Consider the following 13,731-nt stretch of genomic DNA (forward strand, 5'->3'; position numbering starts at 1 on the left):
AGGCTAGTCCATCTTGAAAAAGAATGGGAAGAAACACAGCATTTCCAAAAGATAAGGTTTTATATCCACTCTTTCTAATATATGCTTTTTTCACTAACATTTGGTTTTATATACTTTATTTTCACTAATATATGCATTTTTGTGAACATGTTTTCCTAATACATACATTTATGTACACTAGTTTTGATTGGAGTAGTGCACTCCAAAATTAAGAGAAAAGAAAAGAATGAATATTGAAGTGTAACTGCATTTCAGTTCATATATTGCTTTGAAAAATGCAAGTTAGGTAAGTTTTATATACTTTATTTTCACTAATATATTCATTTTTGTGAACATGTTTTCCTAATACATACATTTATGTACACTAGTTTTGATTGGAGTAGTGCACTTCAAAATTAAAAAAAAGAAAAGAATGAATATTGAAGTGTAACTGCATTTCAGTTCATATATTGCTTTGAAAAATGCAAGTTAGGTAAGTTTGTATTAAAATTCTAAGTGAACAAAGTTATCCCCATCTCTACTCTGGAATTTGTCACAAAAATATATACTTATCTAGGCTCTCCCTTTAATAACATTGTAAAGCAGTAGAGAAATGAGTACACGCCACCCGGTGGGGGGGAGCAGGGAAAACATGCCCTAACATGAAGGAGCTCATTTGCATACAGTGTTGTGCATGCAACAGTCTCTTGCTGCAGAAGGAGGAGCTGAACTTTGACATTGTTAGTGTTGGAGGTGGTTCCTGTTTTGGGCCTGCTGAATCAGCTCTCTTTTGCAGCGCACCCCAGTTCCTGGTTTGGGCCTACTGAATCAGTTCTCTTTGCAGCGCACCCCAGTTCCTGATGCTGCTGAATCAGCTCTCTTTGCAGCGCACCCCAGTTCCGGTTGCTGCCACCTACCATCCACCTTATTGCATGCCTGGAGGATCCCTATTCATTCACTGTCTCCTGGGCTTGTGAATAAGGCTAAAGGACACAGGCTTCCATCGGCCTACCTAGACCTTGGGAGGGAAATGTGTTAATCAAAAGGATGTTTCCCATGTTCTATTTTTGTTGCTTGTTGTCAAACTGAATAAATACCAGTACTTATACCTCAGGTGTGTGGGTGAGGTTGCTACTCAGACATCTCTAAATTGGTGTCCCAGGTTTCCTGGGTGGGGGCTTGAGCCTGAGCTAACCTTAAGGGAAAAACTAACAACCCCTAGACATAGAACCCGGCCCTGGGTACCGACCCAAGGGTTACAACATACCATCTCCTGCAGTAGAAAGTAGTAAGCACAATATTTAAAAGATAATGAAAAAAATAAAATACGATTATGAAAGAAGTGAAAATAATTGAAGTAACTTGTGGGAAATGTCTTCTTTATACTAGAAGTGCATTTACATTTTCTGGATATCAACATTAATTATTTTGTAAAATATGTTGTAGTGCTGCTTTAGTGGATGGGGATCTTCATCATCAGCCAGCTACTGAGCCCACCCACAGCTGTGGAGCAGACATGGAACCCAGAATGTGTCATCAACTGCAAGGAATCAAGAGAGACCTACGTCTCTTCGGCTGCGTTCAGACAACACGATAGTCAACAGTGGGTTAATAATCAATGCAACAGTTGTTTATCTAGAGGTTACTCCCCACACAACATGATAATAATCAACTGTGGTGTGATTAGGATCTGCATTGAATCGACTGTTAGTCCACACTGAGTTGACTCACTCATCCCCTGCCCTCTGTCCCCCCCACAGTCCTCCTTCTACTATATCATCATCATTATCATCATCATCGTCATCATATATTTATTTGTTACCCGCCTCTCCCTCCAGATCGAGGAGGGGCACAACACAAATGCAAATACCACAAAATACATACAATTAAAACATTCAAAACTAATACATCATTAAAAGCAGCACATTATTAAAAGGCATCTTATGGCTGAACTAGAGTGGCAGCCACTACTTTGACCACACTTGCATTCTGATTCTGTGGCTGACGAAATAACAATGGTGGCCAAGGAAATAACCAAAGTTGCCCTGCACAACACGATAACTAACTATGGTTCAAACAGACAACTCTGCATAGCATTGTTTTTTTGCACTGGTTATTTTGGTCAAAGAATCAACCATTGGTTTAAAAAATTCTCACTACACAACAAAATAACCCACAGTGGGTTAAATAAACAACTGTCAACCATTTAATCCACCATAGATTATTTGAGACCCACTCTTTGCTGAATAGTAATATATAAATATACTAGATAATAAATATGTAATAAATAGTTTAGTTGATTTGTTTTAATGTTAATCTTTTTAACAATGAAGAATATAGTTAAATTTTTAATTGTTCTGTTTGGGCCTTTTTGTATTTCTTTCTGACTCTCCTCACTGCATAGAATCAATATTATTATTTTAGAATGTGAAGGCCTGTGGACTACTAATAAAACTGAACTGTAATAAATACTTGTGAAAATTACATTTCCCACCACACCCCAAAAAGAAGGTATTTTAAATATACAGTTTTTTCTATTATTTTCACTGTTTTGTAACTCATTTGAGTTTTGGCCAGAAGGTTTGAATTATGTTAAATGAAGAAAAAGGGTGCTACAGTAGAATTAAAAGGTAGTGAATTTACTTTTTACATATATCCATAAATATGTTCAAGCTGGAGTTATAAATATTCTATGTTACCTGCTCAAAACAAGACACCCAAATCAGTTGCTGCACAAAGCAATGCTTACTTGCAAGAGAAACAAAATAAGAACACCCCTTATCTTGTCTCCTTTTTACCATAGTGATGATTTGTTTTGCTAGGACTTTAATGCAGAGCTCCTGAATCTTAAGATTAGAAGCAAAGTATAAAACATAAATGCAGGCACTTTGTTCATAATATGACTATTATTTTAAAAATTCCCTTATTCCTTTCTAAAATAATAGAGAATATGGAGCAATGGCTGGTTAGAAAATTAATTTTCAGCCATTAAAACCCTTGAATAATTCACTTCCCTACAGAAACACAGAAGCAGTTACAAAACAAATTCCCAACTTGCAGTGTAGACAAAGCAAAGAACCACTTGGGTACAGTACTTATCCTGAACCTGCAAGACCTTATATAATTAACTTACTTTCCACTCTATAATGCCATTAACACAGGCCTACATAGGTGGAAATGGTGCAGATAATCATGCTATCAACACAATCCAAATGGACATCCTACTAGAGCTACCATTCCTTTCAAAGCATTATATCAGTGGCAAAAACAATAATACTTTTACAAAGCAAGATAACATGCAAATAATTAAGGTTCAAAAAATACAATGGTAAGGAAAAACATTATGTGTTTCCCGGTTAAAGTCAATATTAGATTAGGTTAATAACCTAGTTGAAAAATTCAAGTGCAAAGAACAAAGTTTGAAAGAATTTCCAAATCTTCCACATGGATGGGAAAACAAGAGAGCCACAAAAAATGTTAAACCCATTAATAAGTGTATGCTAACACTTGCATCTAGAAGAATATGTGAGCTACACAATTTTGTTAATGTCTCCCTAAAATTATGCAAGTATATGAAATGCATACAAAAAGCGTTATAAAATTGTTCCCATGTCATGCATACACTTTTGATTACAATCTGAACTTTAGTTACAGTTCTTTTTGTATCATAACTTTTTGAATTCATACATGTTTAGGGAAACAGACACATTCCATTACCACCCCCATCCCAAAGCGGGGCTGCAGTTATTAATCTGTTTAACTGAAATCTTTTTATCAATTAAAATGTGTTCCCAATTAATAAGGCAGCAGACTTGTAAAAACAACTGTAAATGGGTTGGATCGAGACCTAGTCATACTCAGAGTATGAGTTCAATGGCTGAGTTCACACAACACGCTAACCCAGCAGGGGTTGTCATTTTGTCTGAACACAGAGCATTTTCCACAGGGTGGGTTAACATGTTGTCTGAATGAAGCACTATTTCCGCAGGGTGGGTTATTGTGTTACCTGATCACAGTGCATTTTCCACAGGGTGGCGTGTTAATCATGCGGTGTAGTTTATTTTTCGCAAACAAGCCAGTTGAAAACACATGGCTTGTTGTTGGGTTATTCAGGCTAGTTAACAAGCCATCGCATGGAAAATGTGCAGTGTTCAAACAACGCAAAAACCCACCATGCAGAAAATGCTGCATTTAGACAACACAATAATCCATGGTTCAACAACAATCCACACTGGGTGGACCAGCATGTTGTATGAACCCAGCCAATGACTAACGCAAGTCATGACTAACTTCTGTCCCACTTATTTTAATGGGTTTCCTGTGAAAGAGTGGACAGGAGCACCACTATAAACTACATTTTTGTAACATAAGCTGCACTTCGTTTTGGAGAAGAGGGATTTCACTACACCTTCCCATGATTTTTTTAATCTCTAGGATTGACTCTTGCAATGAACCGTTTATGGGGTTGCCCTGGGGCATGTCTAGGGCAGTGTTTATCCCGAAGATCGCCCCGGGATCATACCTGTGCGCCCACATGACACACAGGGGATCCCAGGAGCAGGGAGGGATGATCCCTCCATTTCCCTGGGATAACTGGGACCACTTGTAGCCCGATTTTTCCCATGGTCTTGGGATTGTACTGAGACTGCAGGAGGTGTGTGGGCACCCGTTCCGGCTTCATCCCGCCTCCTCACAAGTAAATGCAAGGAGGCAGGAACCGGACACGGAGCTCTTTAGGCACTCCATGCCCATGGGGGGGGGCGAGCAGGAGCAGGGTTGTTGTTGTTTTTAAAACCTATTTTTTTGTTGGAGCGCATGCCTGCTCATCTTCTGTTAAAAAAAGAAAAGAAAATGGTGAGCATGACATCCCGCCTTCCTCCCGGGATGTCGCACTCACATATGGACAAAGGGGAGGATCTCATGAGGAGAATATCACGAGATCCTCCCCCCTCCCCTGGTCTAGCCATGCCCGTGGACAACAACTCAAAAACTTCAACTTGTGCTGAATGCAGCTTCTGTTTTCTGCTAGAACTCATGAGGCAAGAGCATACCCAACTAATACTAAGGACACTGCTCTACATGCCAGTTTGGGAACCTTCTATAGCTGAAGAATGTTTTTGGCGGAAGCCCTTCCCCACCATCCCAGTAAGCATGTCCCTAGCAGGTTCCAGGCTTAATAGAAAGTGCTCATTATTACCTTTAAAGAGGGGGTAGATGACATATGGCCCTCCAGATGTTTTGGCCTACAATTCCCACTAGCCCTAGCCAGCATAGCCAATAGAGAGGGGTCACAGAGCCTATAGGTCAAATATTTAGAGGACCACAAGTTGCTTTAATGCCTTGCTTGCACCAGGAACTATGTACCTCAGAGAACTCTTCTCTGGGGCATGAGCCCTCTAAATACCTGCATGTCATGGACTAGACTCTATTTACAGGTGTCTTCACTACATGAAGACAGCTGAACCTCTACCTGGAGCCTTTAATTTTCCTGGCAAGGTGCTGGGTTCTTTCTATGTCTTTGCTTTCCAGCAGAACTGTAAAGACCTTTTCCAGGTCTTTAACTGCCAATTTTAGGAATTGGATATTTGCTGCAGTTTTAATTGTTCTGTATTTTGATTATTGGTCTATTTTAATATTTGCAGCGTTATTATATTGAAGGGTTTGCTTTTATTTTATGTTAACCATCTTGAGCTATGGAGAGGATGAGAGCAAATATTTTAAACAAACTAATTCAGATAGGATGAAATACTAAGATTTAAGACAGCTCATTGCCATAAAAGCCAGTGATAACTGACTGATAATTTAGTAGTTTGACTGGGGCATGAAGCAAACTATTATAAAAACAATGAAATGAAATGGACCATGTTTGTACAACTCATAGCTTTAAGTAAATTGTATTGGCAAAACAGTTATTGTTCCAATGAACTGAAAGAGGGCTCCCTAGTACAATACAGCATCAGTAAAATACAAAATCTATAAAATTTCTACTAAATAAAATAATTTGTTCACATTAACACTGCAAACAGGTCTAATGAATATTTCAATAATTCATGTGAGCAACCTGTTTAAGGTATAAAAATGTGTTAACTGTATGTGGAACTGATAACCATGAATGAAAAAGATTCTTAAAGAAATAACTGCATTAAAAGATCTGCTTACATCCTTCATGAACCACATGGGCAATCCTTAAACGTTTAATAATAATAATAATTTTATTTCTAACCCGCCTCTCCATCCTGATCGAGGTGGGGAACAACAAGTATAAAATACATAAAATAATGTATTTTATGTTTAATAATGTTTAATGATGATTTTAGTTAGAAAATTCATTCCTAGCTTTCTTTGGAAAGTTGTAATATTCAGAATACAACATTACATTTTCTCTTGATAACTTTCACCACCCTATATTAAGAAAATACTGCTGAATCAGACCAATGGTCCATCTAGTCCAGCATTCTATTCACACAGTGGCCAACCACCTCCCTATGGGAAACTCTGAGGGATAGATGAAGATCCATGGAGTCAAAGGCTTTTTGTGATAAGACCATGGACTTAAGCAATGCATGCCTTTGCAAGGCTATTGAGCCAACCTTGGCTTTAGCATCTCAGTCAGTCGTGTGCTGGTGTATTTATTTGCTGGTGAGAGAGGAACACTGCCTTGCCCTAGAAGACTCAAGACAAATCCAGTTGGTCTTCTGGGAAATGGTCGGAAAGAGAACCTATCTTCTTCCATAGGAAAAGCTGATATCAGTACATTGTGGCCTGATAGCTGGCCACTCTCAACCCAAACGCAGCAGAGGAATAAATGTGGCACAATGGGCCCACTTGCGAAATGGAGCCTGAAGGGCCATACACCCTCAGGCGTATTCAAATGAAAGAAAATACGAAAAAATAGGAGACAGAAATCATTAGACAGAAAGAAAAGAAAAGTTAAGTTAAAATTCAGCAAGTTCTAGTTTTCCATCAGGAAGAAGGGAACAATGTGAGAAGAATTCCTGCAAGGTTGCCACAACAGAGGTCAAAAGAGAACTGAGGGAATCGGCAGGAATTTGTGAGGGATATGCACTGTGGCTCACTAAGCTATAGTTTAGCATTATTTCTGAATGCCGCCTATAGCTCCAATTTTGTTTTTCTAAGAACCTGATATCCAGAATGCTCATATACTTCCTTCAATGCTGATATGCGATAATATTTTTAGTTTTCATTACATTCTGCAAGTATAACAGGGACCAGGATACCTAGCTGCCAGTCTTCCTTTATATACAGTTTGTTAACCCCTGAGATCTTCTGAGGAAGCCATACTGATTGTTCTGCGGCCAACTGAATATCACCCAGTAGTGGTATATAAGTGGCCCTTCTCAGGAGGCAGTGCCCACCCCTTTGAAGACTCTCCTACATGTGGTTAGAAAGGCAGAAACAGTGGCAAATTTTAAGCACCTCTTGAAAACACACCTATTCACACGAGTTTTCCCTGACCAATGAGACTTTGTTACCACCCTACTTTATTGTTACAATGTTGTAATGCTGTTAAATGTTCTTAACATTTTTAATTATTATTTTATCTTGTTTCTATATTGTCAGTTTGCATTTTAATGTGGTTTTAAATGGCATAAAGGTACTATAAATAAATAAATATGACATAATGTAACACTTTGGGCTGCTCCTGTGGCTTGGCTGCAATTAAGAATCTATATTAAATAATATAGGGCACTATCCAACGGGGTCCTCACACTCCAAGTCATTCCACTGCAGCCACAGCATGCACTGCTACCACAACGGGGAGTTAGTGCTTTGTAAATGACCACTGGCAGTGAATGGAAACACTTGTTTCTGTATTGAAACAGGTCAGCAGAGCTTACTTCTGTGAGCCTCGCTGACCTGCCACCTTCCGAAAAATAATATTTCCATCTTCTTTACTAGCTTTGCAGAAGGTCCCACTGGCATGTGGGCAGCCCATACTGTATACAAATTAAAATTTAAAAATACATTAAAACACAGCAAGTAACGTCACATTACACACACACACACACACACACACACACAGTATCCAGCAACATTTGATCACCTCAACATACAAACACTTTTTTTAAAAAAACCAGGGTTTTACTGCTTGCTAGAAGATAAGTGACTGGGATAGGCAAACCCTCCATTGGAAGGGTATTTCCACAACACAACAACTGAGCAGGCCCTGTCATTTGTAACTAGCCAGCCTAGCCAATGGTGAAGGATGGTGGAGGTTGCAGTCCAACATCTGGATGATGTGGGGGCACACGTTACTCATCCCTGATGTAGACAATCAGAAGCAAAGTTGGATCCAGAACCAACCTCAGGCTTTAAGAACATAAGACCCATGCTGGAGCAGACCAAGGGTCCATCTATTCCAGCACTCTGTTCATGCAGTGGCCAACCAGCCATCGACAGGAACTCACACGCAGAAAATAGATGCAACAGCACCCTCCTGCCCTTGTACCCTAGCAACTGGTGTATATAGGCTTACCGCCTTTGATACTGGAGGTAGCATATAGCCATCAGGACTAGTAGCCATTGATAGCCTTTGCCTCCAGAAATTTATCAACCCCTCTTTTGAAGCCATCCAAATTGGTGGCCATCACTACATCTTGTGGGAATGAATTTCATAGTTTAACTATGCCCTGTGTGAAGAAGTACTTCCTTTTATTTGTCCTGAATCACCCACCAATTAGCTTCATGGGATGACCCCCGGGGTCTAATATTATGAGAAAGGGAGAAAAATGTCTCCCTGTCCGCATTCTCCACACCATGCATGATTTTGTACACCTCTATCATGTCTCCCCTTACTCTCCTTTTTTCCAAGCTAAGCAATCCCAGCTGTTGTAATCTTCCCCCATAGGGGAGATTATTATTTTTTTAGCTGTAGTAACTTTGACTCTGATCTTTAAGGGGAGTGCAACTGCATTTGGAACAGCTTATACACCTACTTCTAGATCAACTTGCCCCCCACCAACCAATTGTACTTTCATTTTGTCAGGATCAAACTTCATCCAATCCACTGAAAAGGCCCTCTCCCTTGTTGCCAACCTCAGAGCTTCCCTCAGAGTAGGCACTCGGAGGAGGACCTTAGATGAAGAGCGCAGTGAGCAGGTAGGTTCATGTCAGGAGAGGCATTCCATCAGGTATTGCGGTCCCAAGCCGTATAAGGCTTTATAGGTCAAAACCAGGACCTTGAATTGGGCTCAGAAACATATAGGCAGCCAATCCAAACTGCGGTACCTCCCATTCCCAACTCAGCCAGTTGTCCCAGAAGGATACCATGGTGAATGGTACTGAAAGCCACTGAGAGATCAAGGACAATCAACAGAGTCACACTCCCCCTGTCCCTCTCCCGACATAGGTCATCATACAGGGCAACCAAGGCTGTTTCTGTGCCAAAACCAGGCCTGAAACCCGACTGAAATGGATCCAGATAATCAGTCTCATTCAAGAGTGTCTGGAGCTGGCCTGCAACCACTCACTCAAGGTCCTTGCCCAGGAATAGAATATTTGCCACTGGCCTGTAGTTACTAAGATTTTTCGGGTTCAGGGAAGTTTTCTTCAGGAGTGGTCTCACTACCGCCTCTTTCAAACAGCCTGAGACCATTCCCTCTCGCAAAGAGGCATTAATCACTTCCTTGGCCCAGCCGGCTGTTCCATCCCTACTGGCTTTTATTAGCAAAGAGGGGCAACTATCCAATATGAAGTTGGTCACACAAACCTGTCCAAGCACCTTGTCAACATCCTCGAGCTGTACCAACTGAAACTCATCCCAAAAAACTCAACAAGGCTGTGCTCTGGACAACTCACTAGATTCACCTGCTATAACACTGGAGTCGAAGTCCTGGATGATGCAACAGATTTTATTCTGGAAGTGCCTTGCAAATTCATTACAGTGGACCTCAGAAGATTCTACAATCTCCTTGGGGCCAGCATGTAATAGGCCCCGGACAACTCTGAAAAGCTCCGCTTAGGCTGTTGGGAAGTATAAATATGTAATAAATAAATAAATAAATAATTTTATTTGTATATGTTATCTTGTTCTTCTCCAGCAAAGGAGAGTGTTACCTTGTCGTGGAAAGTGCAAAAGCCGGGTTGCAGTTAAACCTCAAAAAAACCAAGATTATGGCAACTAGCTTGATTGATAACTGGCAAATAGAGGGAGAAAACGTGGAGGCAGTGACAGACTTTGTATTTCTGGGCGCAAAGATTACTGCAGACGCTGACTGCAGCCAGGAAATCAGAAGACGTTTACTTCTTGGGAGGAGAGCAATGACAAATCTTGATAAAATAGTTAAGAGCAGAGACACCACACTGACAACAAAGGTCCGCATAGTTAAAGCAATGGTATTCCCCGTAGTAACCTATGGCTGCGAGAGCTGGACCGTAAGGAAGGCAGAGTGAAGGAAGATAGATGCTTTTGAACTGTGGTGTTGGAGGAAAATTCTGAGAGTGCCTTGGACTGCAATAAGATCAAACCAGTCCATACTCCAGGAAATAAAGCCAGACTGCTCACTTGAGGGAATGGTATTAAAGGCAAAACTGAAGTACTTTGGCCACATAATGAGAAGACAGGATACCCTGGAGAAGAGGCTGATGCTAGGGAAAGTGGAAGGCAAAAGGAAGAGGGGCCGACCAAGGGCAAGATGGATGGATGACATTCTGGAGGTGACAGACTTGACCTTGGGGGAGCTAGGGGTGGCAACGGCCGACAGAAAGCTCTGGCGTGGGCTGGTCCATGAAGTCACGAAGAGTCGGAAATAAACAACAACAACATCTTGTTCTTATAAGCCACACTGAAAGCTCCACGGAAGGGTGGAATATATAATCTTTTAAACAAACAAATAACATATAGGTAAATCCTGTTGGCAGCATAGGATAATGCCCCATGCAAGTGCAAAGGTCCCAAAACCATCTTTATGAGTCATTTGGGAACTATACTTTTAGAGTGAGCAGGAATACTGAGCTATAAAAAGAAAAGATTTAAAGTAAAATTATATTCAGGTTTTAAGATAAGCATTCAAATACATGGTGTGTGTGTGTTTTAAAAAAAACCTAGAACTGATTATTTAATTGTTCAGCACTGGCTTTTATGCAATCTTATTTCATGCTACATTTTTACTACACATAAACATGTATAGTCACATATGAAGTGCAGTACAAGACAGGACAATGAGTACATATATGGACTGAGCAGTCCTAACTGTACTAGCACCAATGAAGATCTTGAATAATTTTACTAGCAATGACACATGAAGCATTCTGCCCATCTTAGGAAGAGCTTTTAGCAACCCCTGTTGGTGGTTATTGATTAACATGTTACAAGGGGAATGTCTATATTGCTGAAAGGCAGTAACTACACACAAACCACTGATGGCCTAACAAGCTATTAATGACAGTCTGCAACGCGACACTTAAAATGGTCAGACTTCTTTTCTTGACCACAAGGACAAGTCGGTCATTGTTCTAAAATGACAGACTAGGAAAGGATCAATCTTTTCATTTGGAAAAAAAAACACTGGTAAAGCTCCAAAGTTATTAACAGAAAGGGAGATGGGTAACATACACCATTTATATTCCACATATCCTGCCATTCATTAAATATCACAACTCAAAGTACTAACTCAAGGAAAATTTAAAGGTGCTAAAGGATAATACTTTGACTAATCTTACTGTCACTCAATTTCACTTGCAAGTCAGATGTTTTCACTTTTGTTCTAAGGTCCAGTGCAGCACTAACATTCCCAAAGGCCTGTCTAAGCAACTTTTTACACTTGAGGACCCACAGCCTGAAATCATTCTCAAAAGTTAAATGGCTTCTTCTCCAAAGTGCTCATGACAGAAAACCAACTTTCTGAACATCAGCACCTGTATTAGAAACATATCCCTAAAACAACCTTAAAATACCATTATGGCATTTGAAAACCTCCCAATTTCCTGTTCTTTTTCTTCTTCTTTTTAATGAAAGGAACAGAAACCAAGATTATTTACAGTAAAGAGTTATCTGATTCCTCAACATTCCCATAACAGGTCAAGAATAAACAAACCATGTAATTCAATAAACAACCCTGATCAATCTCAAATTTACTTGAACTACATGACATTAAAGGAATTTGCCAAACAAAACCACAAAAAACCCTCCACCCTCAACAGTACAGAATATATTACAAGTGCCTATGAATCAGTATCCTATTTTGCAAGAAAACCATCCAGGGTTTATGTTGAAGCCTGGTATGTTTAGGTAACTTCACCTAAGCTTCAGCATAAGTATGTTTATGTGATTCCTAGTTATAGGAGTTGCACTCCAACACATTTGGAGGGGCACCAGGTTCGGTAAGGTAACAATTTACAATACACTAAACACGTTATAGTTCAATTAACCCCACACTAAAGTGTGAAGAACATAGGGAGAGCAATCCAATGCCCCCTAGATAGCACTCCAACCTCGGACCCAAGATTCCAAGCTCCCCACCCCTCACAGCCAACATGGAGAGAACTGTGCCAGCTGCCTCTCCAAGCTTTCAAAAGTGACCTCGGAGAGGGCGGAAAGGGGGCAATTCGGTAGGGAGGGAGGGGAGGGGCCTGGGGAAGCAGGAATATGAGCAATCACCAGCCTTCCCCAGCCTCCTTCCCTTCCCCTCTGCAGAGCCTGAGCTAGATAGGCAAAACTGCCTGTATAGAAAAAAAGTTCAGTGGGAATAGTGCAGAGGTGATGACAGATGGTACTTCATGGTACAATTCATGCTACATTAAAAGCTTTAAGAACTTTTGGGAGGGGGAGAAAGCCCTGCACTGTGTCCCACAAAGATACAACTGGAGCAATATGAAGCAGTCATACAACTGTTTCAGTGCTCTCCCTGATTCAACCCATAGTTGTTCAATGTACATTTGAGCTTGGTTTCAAGGCCATGTTTGTCTGGGTAAAAGCAGCAAGGAAAAGCAATTAGCATTTGGTAGAGATACGAAAAACAGTATTTGTGGCAGAATACTTCAGTATAATCAGGTTATAGAGTTCACAGAAAAACTTGCAGTTAATGCACACAAGAAAGAATTTCAGCAACCAATTTTAACAAAAACAACAAAAAGCCCTGTGGCATTTTAAGGACTAACTAAAGGTGCAATCCTATGCAACTATAGGCGAAGAAGAAGGAGAAGAAGGAGGGCTGACTAAAAATGCTGGAAGGTGCAGGACTTTTTTCTGTCTAAACATGCACAGGGTAGTACCCTAAGTGATTCTGATGATAAATCACTTCATGCAACTTTTAAGAGGGTACAAACGCTGAAAAAGGAAGGGGGCAGGAAAGTCAAGTTACATGAAAAGAATGCAACCTCCAATTCTTTAAATTCCGGTCATTGTTATGTATTCTCATAATTACTGTAAATATATTACACCATATATAACAAGCTCCGATAGTACTGTATTTAATGCTAAGCACATCTTGTTTTCAGTCACAATTGAAGTATGCTTGCTTAAATATTTTGCATTCAAAATACTGTATATCTTAGAACTAAATGGAATATAAATGACTACACAATTCATAATATAAAGGCATTGTTAAAACAAAGCTGTGTACTTCTTTTAGAGGATTTTAAATTACTGAAATGCCATATTTGTGCAAGCAAAATCTGGATGTGTTTTTCAAAATACAAGTTTGTTGTTTTCAGATCAGGATATGCCAAAAATCCAACAACAAACAACTTTTTGTTTATAATTAAGGCAGTCATCAATCCAAGGATTATAGC

At 40.0% G+C, this 13,731-nt stretch overlaps 1 protein-coding gene across 3 annotated transcripts in view; it reads right to left on the reverse strand.

Moving 5' to 3' along the window:
- The window catches only part of RSRC1 (arginine and serine rich coiled-coil 1), a 228,639-nt gene that overhangs the window by 115,828 nt on the left and 99,080 nt on the right, over positions 1-13,731 (reverse strand). The window lies entirely within an intron of this gene.

Source organism: Elgaria multicarinata, chromosome 8 (assembly GCF_023053635.1).
Source record: "Elgaria multicarinata webbii isolate HBS135686 ecotype San Diego chromosome 8, rElgMul1.1.pri, whole genome shotgun sequence".
Taxonomy (NCBI): Eukaryota; Metazoa; Chordata; class Lepidosauria; order Squamata; family Anguidae; genus Elgaria; species Elgaria multicarinata.